Source organism: Acanthochromis polyacanthus, chromosome 12 (genome assembly GCF_021347895.1).
Source record: "Acanthochromis polyacanthus isolate Apoly-LR-REF ecotype Palm Island chromosome 12, KAUST_Apoly_ChrSc, whole genome shotgun sequence".
NCBI classification, from domain to species: Eukaryota; Metazoa; Chordata; class Actinopteri; family Pomacentridae; genus Acanthochromis; species Acanthochromis polyacanthus.
Window position 1 is genome coordinate 9,906,313 of NC_067124.1, and position 21,930 is coordinate 9,928,242.

Genomic DNA, 21,930 nt, shown 5'->3' on the forward strand with positions numbered 1-21,930 from the left:
GGCTCACCTCTCAGGCTACGGACGCACAATGGTGACTGTACAAGAATAAATAGCTACTATAACCACAACACTGAAGAAAAACAACATAAAACAAAGGGCAAGCAATGTAACAACTGCTACCATACCTGAGGTAAACAGGAAGTGAGGCGAACGGGAGGTGGGGCGTGCCCCTGACATCAAAGCAAGAGGACGGTGAATGGCTATTATCCAGCTTTATAGGGCATCCTCCTGCCATGGTTGGCTAAGGCAAGTCACGGCCATTATGTCATATAAGCAAAGCACCAGCCAACATGAAGTGAAGATGCAGCACTCACTCTTTCTGCGATATAACAATTAACCAAGTCTCTGCTTCTTTTATTCCTTTACTCTGGAGAAACTGGCCTCAAGTGGTGTTCTGGCCAATACTCCCTGTGTGAATCTGATGATAGCACAGAACCAGTGTCGAAACCGAGTTCATTCTTAATATCTCCTTTACACATGCACTTTATTATATCACATGTAACAAAGCATTTTGAAATGTGATGAATTCACACATACATATATGGATACATATACTCCATGTTTTATTGAAATTTACATCAGCATATAGGTATATTAGTCTTTATTCTAATGTAAATAGTTTGCACTAATTATGTTATTTTAAATTAATTTTCAAGATCCAGTTGATGGATGATTCAAGTTTATACTGCATGTGCTCAAACCACCTGCAGCTGAACACCTCCAAGACCAAGGAGATGGTGGTGGATTTCAGGAGGAACAGACCCCATCTCCAGCCCATTTCCATCGGGGGCATGGACGTGGAGGTGGTCAGGACCTATAAGTACCTGGGACTGCAGCTGGACAATAAACTGGATTGGTCAGTCAACACGGACAGCATCTACAGGAAAGTGCAGAGTGGTCTGTACTTCCTGAGGAGACTGGGGTCCTTTAACATCTGCAAGAAACTGCTGCGGATGTTCTACCAGTCTGTCGTGTCCAGTGTTCTCTTTTATGCTGTAGTATGTTGGAGAGGGAGCATTAAAAAGAGGGATGCTGCACGACTGGACAGACTGGTGAGGAGAGCTGGCTCAGTGGTGGACATAGAGCTGGACTCTCTAGTCTCAGGAGCAGAGAGAAGGACCCTGGAAAAGATTCTCTCCATCCTGGACAACACACAGCATCCTCTGCACAGGACTGTAATCAGGCAGAGGAGTGTGTTCAGCTCCAGGCTGCTGTCTCCAACCTGCTCCACCAGCAGACTCAGAAACTCTTTTGTCCCCCTGGCCATCAGACTCTACAACTCATCACTGACTGGTCAGGTTTACACATAGGTCACATTAGGACCAATGTTATTATCTTAGAATGTCCATGCAGCTTAGGTGGTTTGATATAACTTTTATGTTTTTTCCTAGTACCCGTCAAAGCCGCTTTTAATCGCCACTTTAATCACTACATTCACTTTAATTTTATACTTCTGTGCCTTGAAATGTGTAAGTACTGTATATTGAGCTTTAATTTCAGTTTTATATACTAACCTTGACTGTTAATGTTGCTAACCTGCTTTTTTGTTATATGTTGTTGTATGTAAGGCTGCTGAAAGCCTAAATTTCCCTCGGGATTAATAAAGTATCTATCTATCACTATGTTGTAATGTCGTAGATGTTTCACATATGATTTATCCATTTGGCAGAGAATGAAAGCGAATTTTACATATTTCATATGTGGTATGTAAAACATTATGACAAATATCCATTTCACATGTAACATCATGGAATAATGAAATAGATGCCAACATCCATTTGTGGTTTTTGATGTGCTACAAATACAGACACATTGTTTTTTTTCCAAAACATGAATTTTACAAATACCTTTCATGTAAATATAAAATTTCTAAAACACATTCAAGATATCTGCTACACTTATTTGATTATTTAAAAAATGAGCATGTATGTACACTGATTCCATTTTTAATTTAATATTTCACTTACGTATTTTGCAATGTGTAATTATCACATGAAATACATTTCACATTTAATGCTTGTGACTCACAATTTCACATATGCTAAATTACTATAAATAAATATACCTGTGGTTTTCAAATGGTAATCAGTTATCAAGGCTTTCAGATTTTCAGATGCCAAATATAATACATTCACAATTCACATTATGTTTCAGATACTTCATGTTAGGCATATTAATATTGCACACACACACACACACACACATCCAATGCAATATCATACGTGAAACACACGTTAAATAACATATATTTATATAAAACATCCTTTTAAAAAAGAAATGATATGGTAGTATTCTAATACTCTGGCTGTGGTTTAGTTTGATGACTTGTTGATATGTGTTTTTGGCTGCAAGCTCACTAAGATTTGCACAGGCTATCTGTGCCTGCACTGGCAAATAAAGAACACTGATGGAAATTAATACACCAAAATTTCCAATTAAGCCTGTAGCTTTGTGGATGTGTGGTGGTCAGCCCTTACTGCGCTCCGTCTGACTCCACACTCCCCTTGCCAACCTCATCCATCAAATTAGAATCGGTTCCGGTCCAGTATCGTGACCTAGCCCAAGTTTTTAGCAAGGTGAAGGCCTTGTCCCTGCCCCAGCATCAGCCTTATGACTATGCCATAGACTTGATCCCTGGAGTCACTCTCCCCACAAGCCACCTGTACAACCTGTCCAAGCCTGAGCAGTTGGCTATGGAGGATTACAACCGGGACTCCTTGGCCGCTGGGACTATTCGGCCTTCATCTTCCCCAGTCGGAGCCGGCTTTTTCATTGTGGATGAGACAAGACCCTTCATCCATGTACTGACTTTCAAGGCTTAAACGATATAACAATCAAGAACACTGATCCTCTGTCCCCACTCTTCTCCATGTCACCACCGTCTTCTCCAAGTTAGACTTCTGTAACTCTTGCCACCTTTTCCGGATTCAGGAAGGTGACGAGGGGAAGACTGCGTTTAATACACCATTGGGTCACTTGGAGTACTTGGTGAGGCCCTTTGGACTCACTAATCAACCTGCAGTCTTTCAAAATCTGATCAATGACATCCTCCGTGACATGAAAAATCGTTTCGTCTTTGTGTACTTAGATTCAAGATTCAAGACCTGTATTTGTCACAAACACAATTATACATAGTATAATGTGCAGTGAAATGCACTATCCACCTTTTCCAAACCGAGACAATAAGAATAAAAACACACAAGTAAAATGTATACATATACACATACACACACACACACATTACATGTGTGTGTGTGTGTATATATGTGTGTGTGTGTGTGTGTGTGTGTGTGTGTGTGTGTGTGTGTGTGTGTGTGTGTGTGTGTGTGTGTGTGTGTGTGTGTATATGTTACAGGCCAAATTAGAATCCAGGCAGATTTAGAATCTAGGCAGAATTAGAATTTTGATTTCACCTAGGCTAGATTGAAATTTGAAGGGTTTTGAATATGATATGCTCTGTTAATGTAATTATTTGTTTTCCCTAAAATTATGTACCTTGAAATTTGGTTTTAGATACAAGGTAAATAATTACTTTAGCAGTAATGTCAACTTTTGTCCTCAACACTTGACAAAATAAACAGGGAAAAAATTATGTTGTCAAAGTAGTTTCTGGGTTGTTTTTTTTCATATACTGTATACCAAAATCATGTTAGAGGGTTAGGGTTAGGGCTATTCTTTCTAATATACAGGCTATTGATATATCAAGATTGAAATCTGTACAACAACCATAGTAGGATTTTGATTTCGCCTACATACATATGTATGCCTGTGACATATATATGTATGTATATATATGCCATGCCGTTTAGGAAATTATATACTGTATAGGATGAAATAATATATTGAATGAAAGTCGATATATATTGAATAAAAGCTGATATATATTGAATGAAAGTCGATATATATTTATATAATGAAAGTCGATATATATTGAACGAAAGTCTATATATATATTGAATGAAAGTCAACATATATATATATATATATATATATATATATATATATATGTTGACTTTCATTCAATATATATATAGACTTTCGTTCAATATATTCATACTTTCATTATATATATATATATATATATATATATATATATATATATATATATAATGAAAGTATGAATATATTGAATGAAAGTCGATATATATTGAATGAAAGTCGGAATATATGGAATGAAAGTCGGAATATATATAATGTTCAGATTTTCATTCCATCTATTCAGAGTTTCATTCCATACATTCAGACTTTTTCCTACGGAGCCCCGGAAGGGACATGGCAAACAAAAACAGGAACCTTATTGGACGTTTGCTCTTCAGATTAGCTCTGCTGTGATTAACTATCTGTCTTCATCGTTGTCACGGGCAACGGCGACTACGTTTGAGAAGACAGGAAATTTTTAGAGATGTTTTGATTCTGAACACTGAATGTGTTAGCATTAGCTTAGCTACTTAGCTTCGACTATGTTTGCATCGACTACGTAGCGGTTAAACACACACTACTTGTTGATGATAATGATAATATCTATGTTTATCTTTATAGCTGGTCTTAAGGCTAATTACGAGGCAGAGGTCAGCTGTTGCCTGGACACATCCACAATCACGCCACTGGTGGGACACAACTGTACTGGATTTCAGCTGAAGGCTGCTGTTCTGTCCAAACTGTCATGAGACATTTTTATTGTGATCGTTTATCGCGGGGGTTACGTTCCAAAAAGAGCCCGCGATAGGCGAAATCCGTGAAGTAGTCAGCTTTATTTTTTACAGTTATTATACAATACTGCACTTGGGAGAGCACTGCAGCTGCAGCCAGGTGGACACCGCGGCGGTACTCTTGCCTCAGAGAGCGGGCCGGCTGAATCAATTGGAGCTGTTGGGGGTGGGGAAGGCTCGCACCGGCACTCTTTTCCTGGAGAGCGCGGCTGCGGTGGCCAGAGACGGCTGGGGACCACGTCCACTGTCCGGTTGACGGTGGGGGAAAAGAATAAGGTTGCTCCGTCGGCTCCGTCTTTCAGGGTGTCTCACTACATGGAGACCAAGGAGAGAAATGATCCAGCGCTCCACAGCAGGCAGCGCTGCCGCTGGCCTGTATGGCAGAGGAGACTAGGCGCGGAGACTGTTCACGTTGGTCAGTCCCTTAGCCAATCAGGATGCAGAGCACAATGAACTGTTTAAAAAAAGCATAAAAAACTGCACTAAAAAAATCCGTGAAACAGCAAAGCCGTGAAAGGTGAACCGCGTTATAGCGAGGGTTCACTGTATATATAATTTCCTAAACGGCATGCCATATATATACATACCATACGTGCGTATATATATATGAGTCTATTGTTTCAGATTCAGCAGACAGACAGCCTGTGGGAAGAAGCAAGAAGCTAAGAAGCTCATCCTCATCCTCTCTGTGTTTGCTTTCAGGCAGTGGTAATGCCGCCCTGTCGGCAGCAGAGAGAACAGTCTGTGGCTGGGGTGACTGGGCTCACTCGCAGTCTTCCTGGCCTTCAATCTGCAGCGTTTGTTGTAAATGTCCTGCAGACTGGGGAGGTTGGTTCTGATGGTGCACTCCACCAAGTGGACCACCCTCCTCAGGACCAAGAAGTCCTGCTAGGTGCTGCTGCCCATCCAGGTGGTGATACTACCAGTCAAAACACTCTCAGTGGCGCAGGTCTAAAAGTTCCTGAGCACCTTCAGAGGGAGCTTAAAGTCCCTCAGGCATCTGAGGTGGTAAAGATGCTGTCGAGCTTTTTTCACCAAGGTGCTGATGTGATGGCACATCAGGTCCTGCATGATGTTAACACCCAGGTACTTGAAGCTCTCCACTCTCACCACCTCTGTCCTGCTGATCCTGAGTGGATGGTATGCCCTCTGCTGTTTCTTGGTGTCGTACACAATCACTTCCTTAGTCTTGTCTCTGTTGTCTCTGCACCAGATGGATGATCTCCATGAAATAGTCCTCCTCACTGTTGTTGGAGATCAGACCCACCGCTGCTCTGTTGTCAGCAAACTTAAAGGGGAACTTCAGTTTTTTTCAACCTGGGGTCTGTTTTCATATGTAATTTCATACATGTGAGTGATGGAGAAGTGAATTTTCGACATAGCTCCAGTATGCAGCCAGGCAGGCAGCTTAGCAGCTCAGCTGGCAGCTCAGCTAGCGAAAAGTATGGGGCAACTGCCCCCCCCCCCCCCCCGCTTCAAAGTCCACCCTAACGTGCTTTTTTCCCCACACTGACCGGCTCGGATAGTCTCAACGAGTGTCCCACAACATACGAGAGATGAGAAGTGAACGAAAACCTCCACATTACCTGGCGATCGCTCTTTGTTGTGGTCTGTATCCAAATCTCGCGAGAAAGCAAATCTCGTTCCGAAATCGCACGATATCTCGCGCCTGGTGGGGGAAACAGCTGTTTGCCTCTGGAGACGAGGAGAGAGACGAGTGGAGCGATTTTGTGTCGGATTACCGAAGTTTATTTTTTCATTTATTTATTTTGAAGTTATGGCTGAGTTTTTGCCCGATGAGCAGGACGTGGACGAAACTGAATTTTATTTTGATGGCCGACCTTATTTATTTGAACCCGAATACACGGACGAAGAACTTCAAGATATTGAAGAACGGGCAAGGACAGAAACAGTTGGTCAACAAGCAGAGAGCATGGAACCAGCTGAAGCAAGGCTGCGAAACTCAAGAAACTGGTAGTGTCTCTGTGGGTGCTGTGTACCTATGCCTACAGAAGAGGAATGCCTTTGCTGCAGGGAATGGGACTTGCTGCAGCAAGCTGTGAGTGGGGGTTACCCACTGGACGGTACACGCTGTCTGACTTTGTCAGAGGATTTCCCCCCCTTGATCAACAGGGCTGTGCTGGAGACCTTCTTCCATGTTCCCAAAATCAACTGGAAGAGGGGACCACGACCACAGGGAGAAAATGGCCATTTATCTATTGAGTGAGTAGCCTATACACACGTGGACAAAATTGTTGGTACCCCTCAGTTAAAGAAGGAAAAACCCACAATTCTCACTGAAATCACTTGAAACTCACAAAAGTAACAATAAATAAAAATTTATTGAAAATTAAATAATCAAAAACAGCCATTACTTTTGAATTGTTGATTAACATAATTATTTAAAAAAACAAACTCATGAAACAGGCCTGGACAAAAATGATGGTACCTCTATAAAAGATTGAAAACTATTTGACCAGAGTGACATGATTAACTCAGGTGTGTCATTTAATTGACATCACAGGTGTTTCCAAACTCATAATCAGTCAGTCTGCCTATTTAAAGGGAGACAAGTAGTCACCCTGCTGTTTGGTGAAAAGGTGTGTACCACACTGAACATGGACAACATAAAGCGAAGGAGAGAATTGTCCCAGGACATCCGAAAAAAAATTATAGACAAACATCTTAAAGGTAAAGGCTATAAGACCATCTCTAAACAGCTTGAAGTTCCTGTGACAACAGTGGCTCATATTATTCAGAAGTTCAAGACCCACGGGACAGTAACCAACCTCCCTGGACGTGGCCGCAAGAGGAAAATTGATGACAAATTGAAGAGACGGATCGTTCGAATTGTATCCAAAGAGCCCAGAGCAACCTCCAAAGAAATGAAAGGTGAACTCCAAGGCCAAGGTACATCAGTGTCAGATCGCACCATTCGTCGTTGTTTGAGCCAAAGTGGACTTCGTGGGAGACGACCAAGGAGGACACCACTGCTGAAAAAAACTCATAAAAAAGCCAGACTGGAATTTGCAAAAATGCATGTTGACAAGCCACAAAGCTTCTGGGAGAATGTCCTTTGGACAGATGAGACCAAACTGGAGCTTTTTGGTAAGGCACATCAACTCTATGTTCATAGACTCAAAAAGCAAGCATACGAAGAAAAGAACACTGTCCCTACGGTGAAACATGGAGGAGGCTCAGTAATGTTTTGGGGCTGCTTTGCTGCATCTGGCACAGGGTGTCTTGAAAGTGTGCAAGGTACGATGAAATCTGAAGACTATCAAGGCATTCTGGAGAGAAATGTGCTGCCTAGTGTCAGAAAGCTTGGTCTCAGTCGCAGGTCATGGGTCTTCCAACAGGACAACGATCCAAAACACACAGCCAAAAACACCCAAGAATGGCTGAGAGAAAAGCGTTGGACTATTCTAAAGTGGCCTTCTATGAGCCCAGATCTGAATCCCATTGAACATATGTGGAAGGAGCTGAAACATGCCATTTGGAGAAGACACCCATCAAACCTGAGACAACTGGAGCTGTTTGCTCATGAGGAGTGGGCCAAAATACCTGTTGACAGCTGCAGAACGCTCATTGACAAATACAGAAATCGTTTAATTGCAGTGATTGCCTCAAAAGGTTGTGCAACAAAATATTAAGTTATGGGTACCATCATTTTTGTCCAGGCCTGTTTCATTAGTTTGTTTTTTTAAATAATTATGTTAATCAACAATTCAACAGTAATGGCTGTTTTTGATTATTTAATTTTCAATAAATTTTTATTTATTGTTACTTTTGTGAGTTTCAAGTGATTTCAGTGAGAATTGTGGGTTTTTCCTTCTTTAACTGAGGGGTACCAACAATTTTGTCCACGTGTGTATGTGACCATTTACGTTTGTGTACTTTATTTACTGCGAAAGGTCTCTGGTGTGCGCAATTACTGTTATTTTGTCATACTTTTCACATAGAAAATTGATTATTTCCTCTTCTCCAGCCAATGCAGACTCGTGGCTTACCGTGTGGTGCTGGAGTGGGCGCTCAGAGGAGAGCATCTTGGTCGTGGGAATAGGAGAGTGTTGCCTGGCTGCGTTGTTGTGGCTATAAGAAACAAGTACCCCTCTCCAATTGGCACTTATGCTGGTTTCAACGACACAGAGGACGTCTTTGGGATAATGTAAATTATTCTGCACACATACATTTCTCTGTTATACTTCACTGTAATAGTCAATCATCTAAAATAAATTATTTTTAGAACTACTGTTTTCCAATCTCTTTATTTTCAACCTGGTACACACACAAAGCAGCATAAAGAATAATGTCCTAAACATTATATTGGATCCTCTTTAGCAAGGTCTGAACCTTGAACTATGTCGTGCAAGCAAATCAGCTTTGGTAGGCCTCGGAACAGGAGCAATGTTACGAAGAAGTCTTCGGCGGGGTTTGAGACGGGGCAGAGGCTCTGTAAAAACAACAGTTGTGTCATCTCTTCAAGACACGCTCCATGAGGTCATTACAGAAGGTCTGCTTGGTATGTTCATAGATGGGCCTTGCAGCCCACTGTGCACTTTGTTTTGAGAATGAATATCTGTATCGGCATTCTCCTAAGGCAAAAAGAAAAAAATAACATGAGTTGTAGTTCACTATGTCATAGATGCATGTTAATTTTTCAGGTAGTTTTAGGAGAATGCTTTTCTATACTAGAAACTCTTATAAATTGTAACCCCCCAACATGCCACTATGTTTCTCTGAATATATATAATCAGCACAGAATATTTTCTCAGGCAGTGAACAACAATATAGACTACACATAAAAAATGGAATTTTTTCATAAACATATCACATCTTTACCTTCCGTTGTTTTTGCCTGTGGTCTGTCAATGTTGGCATTATGATCCATGATTGCCAGCTGTGTACGGGCCCTCATGGAGTCATATGCGAAGTGCAGCCTCTTTCAGTGTACTTCAACATTGAAGCATGGTAGACCTCCAGAGATCCTGTGTTGCAAGTTCAAAAACAATATTGAGTGCTACTTCCACAGAACACACGTTATCGTACATGTTGATATTGTAAACAGTACAGTGGTTGTGCTTAGTAATTACTATTACTGTGGTGTGACCTGGAGAGTAGTGGTATTAGTCCTCACAGCAGCAGACATTTTTGACCTAGTATTTGTAAAAGAAATCTTTTAATTTGAATGAAATACATTATTCTTGAAATAAAGCATACCAGTGTGCTTGAAACGTGCCATCTGCCTCAAATCATGCAGGAGATTCTTGTCCAATACCACTGCTTTGAGAGCACGGAAAGCTGATGAATCTGCATGAAGCCATTTTTTCCTTCTCTGCTGATCCTCGGTCAGGGCTGGATGATGACAGGTGAACTCAACACCATCCTCCTCCCATCTATGCACGCCACAAATGTGATGCAGTACGCTCTTCCAACGTCGCACAACATCCTAATAAAATTTGAACAGCGTCCAAAAACCTGAGTTTAGATGATCAAGGTAAAACTGAATAAAGTATAGTGAAATACAGAGAAGTACAGTAAGTATAAAGTAAATTACTTTTTAGTGATAAAGTATAACCAAGTATTTGATCAGTCATTCTTCTTCCATTTATGACAAAAGATCTCTTGTAACTGCAAAGGATACTAAAAATATCAGTGTTACCTCTTGATCACCTTTAGATGAGCTACATGACCAGTAAAGGTGGTTGCAGATGGATTTGACCCATGGTTGCAGATCTTTGTTTTGTGTCTTCTTTGAAGCAGCCACAAGTTTCTTTTTCACACCTAATTGAAACAACAATAACAAAGAGGCATCCCACATTGTTTATAGTTACAACAGGAAGATGTAAACAGCATTACATGAAACATAAAATTGTATTTGTTTGTAAACATTTTTCTTACTTTTGTTGACATGCCACGGGTCAAATTCATGGAGGATGTTGCTGTATGTTTCCTTCATGATTTTTCTGACAGATGGCGACCTGTCTGTTGTCATAACACCAACATCCACACCCATATGTAGCAAGTAGTTCAGCCCTCTCTGGAACCCCATCCCCTCCATTGCCACCGAGCTGGATGCCTCTGTAACCTAGAGCATAACAATGTGTCATCATATATGACATACTCACAGATTTAGACAACCAGTCAAATTGGATTTGAAACATATGTTATATTATGTTTAGTTACTATTTCTTGGTGAATTACCTGAGCCAATTCAAAATGCAGAATTTCTTTTGTGTCATCGTCTTGGAATGAGTACGTTGAATATTTGCTGGTGAGAAAAAAGTGGTTATTTTCTGAAATTACAATGACATACAAAAACATTACAATTTTATAGAGGAAAACGTTTTACCTGGGCTATCACATCTTGCGTCACCACAGAGTTCAATTTTCTTTCCAGATGTTCTGAGACGCTCCATGATTTTTTCATGTTGGTCTCTGTATGCATACTGGATGACTGGAATGAGGTAAGTTGACTGAATGGCATAAAACTGAGTTGGCTTTGGAATTTGGACATTTAGTTGTCCAGCCCACTCTGCAATGGTGGTGTATGTAGCTCCGGTAAAAAGAATAGCTGCAGATACAAAAAGATTATTTTCTGCCATCCCTCTTCTATCAGGGCTGGATGCCCACTTTCCTGAGTGTCCATTCAGGAAGTTCCACTCTATTTATTTTTTTTGGCTTGATCTTGTTGTCACTTTCTTTTCAGTGATGGCACACCCACATTGGCTGCACCTATTAAAAAGTTCCCTGAGTTTTGACTCATTGACCAGCCATTTTTTCTCTGCCCATCCTTTTGGTGCATCTCCAGGGGGGGCTACCTGAGGCAGAGGCAGAGGCAGAAGCAGATCCTGTGGCAGAAGATGAGGTGGTGCTGAGAGGTGCAAAACTGCTGTCTGTTGGATCATGAATACTCATTTCCTCGAAGGTAGTGTCTACAGATACGGACCCGTACCCGTAGCCTGTGGCCTACGGATACGGCACTTTCCCTTATCATAAATATTAATGAGACGTACATGAATATTAATGAGCCGGCTGATGAACGCGCTTTGTGATTGGCTGGTAATCCGACGTACATAAATATTAATAAACCGGTTTGGTAATCCGAGTGATGAAGGCGCTTCCGTGATTCGAGGTGAATCTGCGTGGCGAGCCTGTCATGTCAGTCATCTGCTGTTCTCTTTTCTATCATGCATAATGTCTTATAAATATCATTATCTGACTTTTTCACGGACAGCGATTTGGGGGTTGAAATCAGCACTACTATTAAAAATAGCAAAACTTTTTATTCACGTGATCCTGTTCTAATAAAGCACAAACAGCAAATAAAACAAATGGCAGAACTAACAGCCAGCAAACTACAAGTATTTTTTTTACCTTCAAAAGTAGCGACAGACTATTACATATTAACAACCTAAACAAAACCCTGACGTATTTTCTACGTCTGTCAACACAGACACTGCACGTCAGTCACTTTAATGTTAGCTGACTCTGTTGAATGGCTAAGTTACATAACCACAAACAAATCTCACAATATCACAGTAAATCGAGTTTGTGTTTTTTTTTTAATTCATGCCGAATTAAAGAGCTGCTCCTCACCATTCACGAGTGTTTGCTTCATATCCGACATCCTTCACTTTATCTTGTAAATTAGTGTCCGAAATTAAATGGGAACATTTGCAATGGAGTTCGTCAGCCGCTTTCACCACTGAACGCGGTAAACTAATTAATAGGAACTGGACTAGACACGGCGTCTAAAAGCGTAAAAACTGCAATGTCTAAAGTGTGAGAGGAGACGTTGTATTTTTGGTTAAATTATACAATGTTCGCCGTCAGAGTCATTCATATAAACTGCCTGTAATGTGCAGCAAATAGTAGTTAACTGGCGCCAGCTCTTCAGTGACCTTAACGGTCCGTACCTCTAGTACAGATGCTACGGGTACGGGTACGGGTCCGTACCTCTAGTACAGATGCTACAAGTATGGGTCCGTACCTGTAGCATCAACCTTCCTCGAAGGTCATGCTCATGTCAATCAAAACAGGTTCTGCTGCATCTTCCTGTTGAGTCTGAAGAAACAGGATAGTTGTAAAATCTTGACACTTCTTTTCTTTTACAAAGCTGACTAAAAGTCATACTACTCACATGTGATAAATGTTCAGTTTCTGTGCGAGGGACAGTCAAATCTGCAGTTGGTGCAGGTACAGTCTGTTGTACACACAATAACAATATGCACTGACTGATTGTCTTTCCAGGAATGTTGAAGTTGTATGGTGATAGTTGAATTGTTCAGAAAAGGTGTTAGCACAGCTAAACTTACCATGGATTGTGCCCAAGAGGGAGGTAGTGCATGATATGTTCCAGATAATGAAGGCTTGCTGCGAGGTGTGGTCTGATGAGGACTTGACAGAATAAGTTTCAAGCCAGATGACAGTTTAGGACATGGTTCTTCATCTGCTCTGTGTCTACTTTTTACTCGAGTGGATTGTGGAACTGCAGCAAATTCCGTTGCTTGTGAACAGTCAGCACCATCAGCGTCCTAAAACATTGTTTTTCACAGCCAAATGATAAGATTATTACTGTACAACTCATTATTGCATTTCTTACTTTCTCTTTACTTTTTGTTTTTGATCTGCTGGATTGTGAAAACGTTCACTGCACTGACTAGTACTAAGACACAGGTACGGCTGCAATTAGTTCCGCCTCCCAACTTACGGTAAGAATCAAAACAAACCGTGATAAACAGATATAAACTAAACTGCTGTTGGGAGGCACACAAAACATTAGCTAATAACGTACCTGCACTCCGCCTGCAGCTGGTGTCTCCCATCTAGGAACTGCACTTTTCCTCAAAAAAACGCGTTTGGGATTTGCTCGCCTCTTTGATCTGCAGTAATCATCCCGGTCAAAATGGTCGCTGCAGACTCTGTAGTCGGCACGTCGAAGTGCATCAACTGGAGTTTCAGGGTCCACTTGTAAAACGTTTAGCCACAACTGTAGCATTTCCTTCTCCGAGTACTGTAGTCTGTGAAAGCTGCGCGAAGTGTAGCATACCATTCTGTTGCTACAACTCAGAAATGCGCACTGACGACCCATTAGTTTTACCAGGTTTAGAAAAAAACGAACTGTTCTGTAATCCAACACAAAATCGCTCCACTCGTCTCTCTCCTCGTCTCCTGAGGCAAACAGCTGTTTCCCCCCACCGGGCGCGAGATATCGCGCGATTTCGGAACGAGATTTGCTTTCTAGCGAGATTTGGATACAGACCACAACAAAGAGTGATCGCCAGGTAATGTGGAGGTTTTCGTTCACTTCTCATCTCTCGTATGTTGTGGGACACTCGTTGAGACTATCCGAGCCGGTCAGTGTGGGGAAAAAAGCACGTTAGGGCGGACTTTGAAGTGGGGGATGCAGTTGCCGCATACTTTTCGCTAGCTGAGCTACTAGCTGAGCTGCTAAGCTGCCTGCCTGGCTGCATACTGGAGCTATGTCGAAAATTCACTTCTCCATCACTCACATGTATGAAATTACATATGAAAACAGACCCCAGGTTAAAAAAAACTGTAGTTCCCCTTTAATGATGATGTTAGAGTCTATGTGGACAAGCAGTCATGAGTGTACAGTGAGTACAGCAGAGGGCTCAGCACACAGCCCTGGGGGGCACCGATGTTCAGGGTGCGTGAGTGGGACAGGTGTTTTCCAACTCAAACCACCTGTGGTCTGGTGGTCAAAAAGCTGTAGACCCACCTGCACAGGGAGGAGGTGAGTCCGAGGTCCTGCAGCTTAGTGACCAGTTTGGAAGAGATTATGCTGTTGAATACTGAAGTCCACCAACAGCATTCGCACATAATTCCCCTTCATAATTTTCAGGTGGGCCAGAGCTGTGTGTATCAGGTGGTTGATGGCATCCTCTTTGGATCTATTGGGCTGGTATGGAAATTGCAGGGGGCCAGGGAGGCAGGTAGGGAGGAGTTGATGAAGTGTCCTACCAGTCTTTCAAAGCATTTCATCCCCACAGAGGTAAGAGCAATGGGCCGGTAGTCATTCAGACAGCTGGGCTTGGCTTTCTTGGGGACCGGAACAATGATGGACTGCTTAAAGCACCTGGGGATGATGCACTGGGAGAGCAAGATGTTGAATATTTCCGTGAACACCAGTGCTAGCTGGTTGACCCAGGCTTTCAGGACACAGCCTGTTATACTATCAGGTCTCACAGCCTTCTTGGTATTCAAGCGTTGAAACATCAGCATCACATCATGCTCTGTCACAGTGCGTGTCTCCTCCTCTCTGCTGGGCAGGATGCGTGCCTCTCCGCTGAGAGCCTCGAAGTGCGCATAAAAGTTGTTGAGTTCGTTGGCCAGAGAGATGTCAGCACTCACCATGGGCATCGGTGTTGCTTTATAGTTTGTCACAGTTCTTAGTCCCTGCCATAGTCCCTCTGTCACGCCCTTCCGCTCCTGTGACCTTACTCATCAGCAGAATGACAAACGGCTGTGCGGAGCGCGCAGCCGGGAGAGATCATTAATCAGCACAGCATAAAGCCAGATTCTCGCCACCACTCCAATGCCGGTTCATTGACTGATCCCACCCCGCTACTACACACCCTGCTACATTCTACACCCCGAACACGTCTCCTGCACGTCGCTCCACGGACTCTGTTTCCCCACTGGAATATCCTTCCTGCTTTTCAGCCATCGCCACACTCCCTTCACTGACTCTGTCAGCTCTGCCCCACTTCCGTCTTCCCCCACCGGACACCCAGTAAGCCGTCTTAATATTAGTTCTATCTTATGTATAGTTTTTTCTCAGCCGTCCGGTTCACCCTCAGTTAGTTTAGTTTATTTTATCTTTCTGTTGATTTCCCTTAGCCTCCCTCATTGAGCGCTGTTGTTTCTTTAAAAAAAAACATTCATTAAATCCTCTTTATCTATCCACCTGCCTGCTTGCCTGCTGCTTGGGGTCACACGGCAGTCTTGTGACACCCTCTGCTGCAGCTGTGACTCCAGCTTCTCCCCATACTTCTGTTTGGCCTCCCTCACAGCTCTGCGGACGCCATATATAGTGGCTCAGTAAGGTCCCATGTTTCCAGTAGTGAGTTCTATGTTGTAGGCAGTGGTGTGGGATTTCAGAGCGTCACTGACACCTTTGTTCATCCACGGCTTCTGGTTGGGAAACTCCATGATGGCCCTTTTGGGAATAGTGTCCTCCACCAGTTCCCTAATATATCCCACAACCGTCTCTGTAAATATGCTAACGTCATCACCATAGCTGTGCTGGAGCATTTCCCAGCCCTCTGTCTCCAAGGTGTCCTGCAGGACGGCCTCTGATTGGGCAGACCAACACATTAGTTCTCTCTCAGCCTGGGCTGTTCGTTTCAGCCGTTTCCTAGCCGTCCTTGGTCCCATATTGCTGTGGATTTTGTCATCGGTTTGCCTCCTTCCCAAGGTAGCACCATCATCTTAACTATTGTAAATCATTTTTCTAAGGCTGCTTATTTTGTCCCTCTGCCCAAGCTCCCTTCAGCCACAGAAACTGTAGAGGTTTTGGTGTAACTCTGGCATGTCAGCTCACCGGCAACACCATCAGTTTGGACAGCTTCCCCTCTGGAGCCCTTTCCACCGGACCACACGCCACCCCTTCAGCTGCCACAACTTCCCAGCCCTGCTCTGTCTCAATGGTAGCCTCTCAGTTCAGTCCCCACTTGTTCGTTGAGCCAGTTCATGTTACAGTTATTGATCATTGTCGTCAATTCTAGCAGAGCTGAATCGCTAGTTTTCTTGTTTAAGGTAACTTTGTATTTTGTATATTGTTTGCTTCCTGCCTAGGTCTTACCTTACGTGGGTCGTTTGTAAATTCAGTTTTTGAATTGACTTCTGTAGTTTCAGTTTACGCTCCCATTAGTGGAGGCTCTAGTCTGTTGTGTTATCTTTTCGACCAGTTGTAGTTCAGCCATCCATGTTTGAAGTTCTGTTTTTTGAGAAAACTCTAATATATATTCTTCTTTTAAGCATACGCTTTGTGTCGTGTCTCTTTACCTCTCTTTAGAGCCTCTTACTGGGGGATTCGTAACAAAAACAAACAGTAAAAAGGTAGGTGGGAACCAGTACTCACAGTTTTCAAGCATACAGCTATAATTTAATTCAAAACCAAACTAATCCCTGAAAACCCTCACCGCAGCTGGTCACAGCAGACACAGTAAAGGAACTAGACAATTTTTCTTTGGACAACCAGGTTGACAACATGACTGATAGTGAGGTTATTTCTAGTTATGCTTTTAATCATAAATTACATTATGATTAAGATATAACTCAATTTCTCAACCTATGAGTTTGTGTATAGCCCTTTCGCAGGGCTATACACATAGGTTGTGCAGAGTGGCCAGACTTTAGTCTGAGGTGGTCATGGCCATCCCAAACCACAACTTGACTCCACCCTTGGGTGCATGGCTGCTCTCCCTGAGTCTGAATGTGTCAGATGGGGGTTTCCTCATTTTAAAAGGGATATTTCATTACAACTGTCACTAAATGCTGCACAAAAGAAATTGCAAGGTTTCTTTGCGTGTTATAATATTTTATGGTCTTGACCTTATGTGAAATGCCCTTAGATGACATACATTGCAAATTGGTGCTATAGAAGTTGAAGAAATGAAATGAATGAAAGTCACATACTAGGTATGGGTTGATACCACTTTTTTGGATTCGATACGATATCGATACTTTTTGGTCAAAAAGTTCGATATCGATTTCGATACTTTTCTAATATTTCAGAGCTATGTTGTACTGTTTAAAAAAAACACAATAATTTATGCAAATAAAACTTTAATGCACTGCTTTCAAATAAATTTTGCAGTTGTAAACATCACAACTGATTTTGTTTCCAAGTGTAATATATAACAAAAAGTGCAACCAAAGTAAATGATGATAATTTAACCAAAGTGCATAAAATGCAAGAAAACTGTAAACAGAAAATGCTTGGATACCACAATTGGTGTTCTAATTGGATTAACTTGTTTAAGTGTTTCCTGAATGGACAAAGTTTTCCTTTTCTTCTTCCTCCGCTCCCCTCCATTCTACTTTCTCATACTGCCTGTCTGCAGTATGAGGTAGCAGTGTATGTCTAATGGAGGCTCCATGAGGCTAACTTCTGTAGTCATTTGTTTTGCAAGCTTTTCTCTGTGGCTTTTCATTCATGTCCACGCATCCTTGACATGTCACTGACAAATCATTTACAGATGCATTTCAGCTCAACACACTCACCTAATACACATTCAGCAGCATGGGCTAAATGTAATGACATGAACACTGTGTCATAAAAAAAAAAAAAACACCATGAAATAAGGAGAGTTAATGCTGTCCTGACTTCCAAATAGTACTGTGGGTGCAGAGGCCTGGGTGTGGTGATGAACCATGTCTTCTGCCATTAACACTGCTGACCTGAATTCAACCCCCACTTTAAAGTAGCGTGATCATTTCCAGCATTTAAAAAAAATACCCATGATTCAAACCAGTTTAACTAACATTTAATACTAAACTCAAAAAAGTTTCATTCCAAAGGCTCTGTGAAATTAAAACAAGTTCTGTATTATTGCCCACTTATATCTGTCAAAAATATGGCCTTATAACTGATAAGCAGCTGATGTGCAGCTACTGGGCCTCACAGAACTAACAAGAACAACACTCATAGAGCGCAATACCAAGGCTGCTCAGTCATTGTATGATTTCCAGTAGAAGAAATCTTGACTTTAATTTCTGACCTTTACTGAAAATTTCATCCAAATCTGCTAGTCCGTTTTGAATAATTTTGTGAGCGGACAGACAGACAAACGGACAAACCAATGATGATCATCACATAACTCCATTGTGGTGGGGTAGTAATTCTGCATTAGTTACTAAATGATATTTGCTGTTTTTGTATCCTGTCAAGTGAAGTGATGCCTTATACCTAGTAGTTACCATTGGTTAACTGTTTTTTCAGGACTGATTAAAGAAAATAATGAATAATTACTGCCTATTTGCTTAGAGTAAGTCATCCGTTTTAAAGTATATATGTATCACCCATGTATACAGCTATCTTTAGAAAATAAATGTAACTAACACAGTAAAGGTTTGTGTAATTAATAGTCAAATCTATATCTTGACACAAAGTCTACCTAACTTCTACAAAAGATTTGGGTATATGCTACAGCACAGATATCAAGAAGAGAGAATACAGAAGATCAAGGAATAAAGGATGTAAATCAACTCTGGCTAACACATATCAGAACAATGAAATCTCCTTACAACGATCATCATCATACAAGGAGACGTTCAGCTGCTGTTCTGAATCCTCTCAGTCAGATCCTTTCTGATCATCTAGCCAAAGTGGCAAAGTTACAGACACAGAAACCATCTCCTGTACACGGATGACACTAACCTTTGAGCCAGGAGCAAGTGACTCCTTTGCTCTTGCCGCAACAAGACGAAATGGATATCAATGAAGACACAAAAGATGGATACCACTGAAGACACAAAAACTTACAATGCAGTCACAGTACACTGAATAATGCTGAATACAAGCAACAAACAGATTGAAGACAAGGATGAGTGAGTGTCAGAGTCAAAATGTAAGAAAAATATGGGAAACAGTACTAAAAAGTGCTTGAGAACAACAGGATCAGGAGCTAGGTTCCTGTGGGATCTGAAGTTCCAAGCACTTTTTAGTACTGTTTCCCATATTTTTCTTACATTTTGACTCTGACACTGAATAATGCTGAATACAAGCAACAAACAGATTGAAGACAAGGATGAGTGAGTGTCAGAGTCAAAATGTAAGAAAAGTATTGGAAACAGTACTAAAAAGTGCTTGAGAACAACAGGATCAGGAGCTAGGTTCCTGTGGGATCTGAAGTTCCAAGCAGGTGCTGGTAAAAAGCAACCTACCATAGTTGTGGTTGACAAGAAGCGGAAGTGGGCAGTTGTGGTAGATGTGGCCATTAATATAAACCCTTTAAAAAGTCTTTTGCAATTGTGTTTAGCCTGGAACAAGCCAACTGGCGGGAGTGTTGCAACTTTTGTCTCTGCAGGTAATAAGAGCAACATGAAGAGCAAACAGAAGCTATAATTTCAGTGGTGCCTCCACACGCACAGAAACTGTGCTGCCCCTTTATGAGATGAAGGCGATTGTTTACCATGCTGTTCCTTTTTTGTTCATGCGGGCTTGCTGTAGTTGGTTTGTCTTTTCCACCAAAGGTCAGAAGCAGACGGTCATTTTCTGTCCATTGTTCACTTTTCTTGTGTTGAACCCTATGGAGCATATGTCTGTAAGTGACAGTTATATTTTAGTTTTAACTTACCTGTGCAGGTCCTTTGTAAAGTTACTAGTGCTTTGAGTGCCCAGAAAAGTGCTATATAAATCTAATCCATTATTACTATTATTATTATTGTTATTATTATTACTATTGTTATTATTATGTGTGAAAAAGTTTAAAACAGGAGCGATGCTAATACGCTAGCCGGTCTATGTCGTTTTCTATATTAAGTTAGCATGAAGCTAATCGGCGGTTTCTTACTTGTCTGTGTTACTTACCTGATTTAAGTACGTATTTTTGTTTATTTGTATTGTACATAGAAAATTATTGATTTTATGTTTGTTGGTGTGAAATAAACAGTCTGTAATCTTTTATTTTGTCATTTTTGTATTACAGTTTCACAGTGGTCCTGCAAGTAAGCAACCTGAACGTACCTGCTGACTCCAGGCTGTTTATTTAAAGGACCTGTTTATCTATCTGTCAAGCTAGACAGCTCTACATCCTCGTGAGGACAGAATAGTGAAAAGACATCGCCTAATGGGCTTCGAGGAAATTCAACGTTGCTTCTGTCATCAAAGCTGCAGTAAAGACTATGGATGATATGGAGATCAGTATGTTCCAGTGCCTCACAAACCAGTCTGCAGTCCTCAGCCAGTGCCATTGCAGCCAGGGCACGTGCAAAAGCGGAGGCTGCACGTGCACAAGCGTCATTTGCACAAAGAGAAGCAGACATGATTAAGGCACAAGCATACATTGAAGAGGAGCAACAAAAGGCTGCAGCTGAGGCTGCTAGAAAGTGGAGCTACAAGCCACTCTGCACGCGCTGAAACTGGAGAGCGCGGCCTCAGCTGCCATCGCTGAAGCAAATGTTCTGGAAGCAGCTGCTGGGAATCAATTTGGAGAGATAGATCTTGCTAGCCTAAAGAGTGAATGTGCCGAGCTTAATTACAGAAAATCCAAAACCTGAGCCTCACCACGACTTAATCCTAATGGAACCCATGTCAACACCAATGCGCCAGCTTACAATGGACAATGGTGAGACAGTTGACACCAATATGGGGGAAGGTAAAAAGGAGTCAAGCCAGATCAGTAGCTATGAATTCTGTGACTTACCTGTTCACCAAGCATACAAGCAGAAGGATGATGCTACTCCATATCACCCTCATGCTCAAAGCTCATCCCGGACTGGCCACCTGAAGCAAGAACATCTGCATGGCTTAAATCCATCCAAAGAAACTTGTAGCTACCTAACGCAGCCACACAATATGAGACCATCCAGCAGTTGCTACCAAAATCCGCAGCTATGTACCTGTATGTACGGTAGAGAGTGACATGGGAGTGGATTTTCACTCCTGTCCCAACCCACTCCCACAGAAAAAAATCTTGTCCCGTCCCAATCCCAGGCCAGAGTAAAAAAAAAAAAATCCTGTCCCATCCCACTCCTGGTAAAATGGCTCCCACTCCCATCCCACTCCCATTCAGAATGACTCCCACTTCTGTACCGCTCCCTTTTTTTCCCCCTTCCTCTAGTTTTTAGGCAATACAATGAATTTGATTTGATTTTCTCCCCGTTCTTTTTTTAGATTACTTTGTGTTCTGCAGTTTCATTTCAAAAGATATGGCAACAGGAACAGTTCATCTCTGGTAAAATTAGGACCTATTTATTACCTCGGTCCAAACAAAAGTGCCTACCTTAGTGTAATAAACCCAAACATATGAAGCTTCATTTTGCTTATTTATTGAGCAATTGTTCCCTTTGAACATTGACAATACTTTTATGTTTTAAATTGTTTGAACAAAAAACTGCAACAAGCAGTGAAGCTGAGCAATATTTCCGACTTCCCTGCCATTTCTGTCAGCTTAATAGATAGGTCCTTACTTCTTACTTTGCGTTGCAAATCAGTTTTTAGCACATCAGATTCTACGCCAGTCTTCTT

The 21,930-nt window shown here is 41.7% G+C and overlaps 1 long non-coding RNA gene across 5 annotated transcripts; it reads right to left on the reverse strand.

The window, feature by feature from the left end:
• Positions 1-8,533: 8,533 nt before the first annotated feature.
• LOC110970254 (uncharacterized) lies at positions 8,534-14,156 on the reverse strand. 5 transcript variants are annotated; one of them, XR_007945584.1, is made up of 11 exons: positions 13,507-14,156; positions 13,028-13,246; positions 12,853-12,915; positions 12,703-12,776; positions 11,062-11,560; positions 10,914-10,980; positions 10,611-10,797; positions 10,372-10,493; positions 9,930-10,158; positions 9,552-9,697; positions 8,535-9,304 (listed from the first exon to the last, which is right to left on the reverse strand). It is a non-coding gene; the product is annotated as an uncharacterized LOC110970254 (long non-coding RNA). The 5 variants fall into 5 exon arrangements; XR_007945582.1 differs by having other exon boundaries at positions 11,062-12,776; XR_007945583.1 differs by having other exon boundaries at positions 8,534-9,304; positions 12,703-13,246.
• Between the last annotated feature and the right edge of the window lie 7,774 nt (positions 14,157-21,930).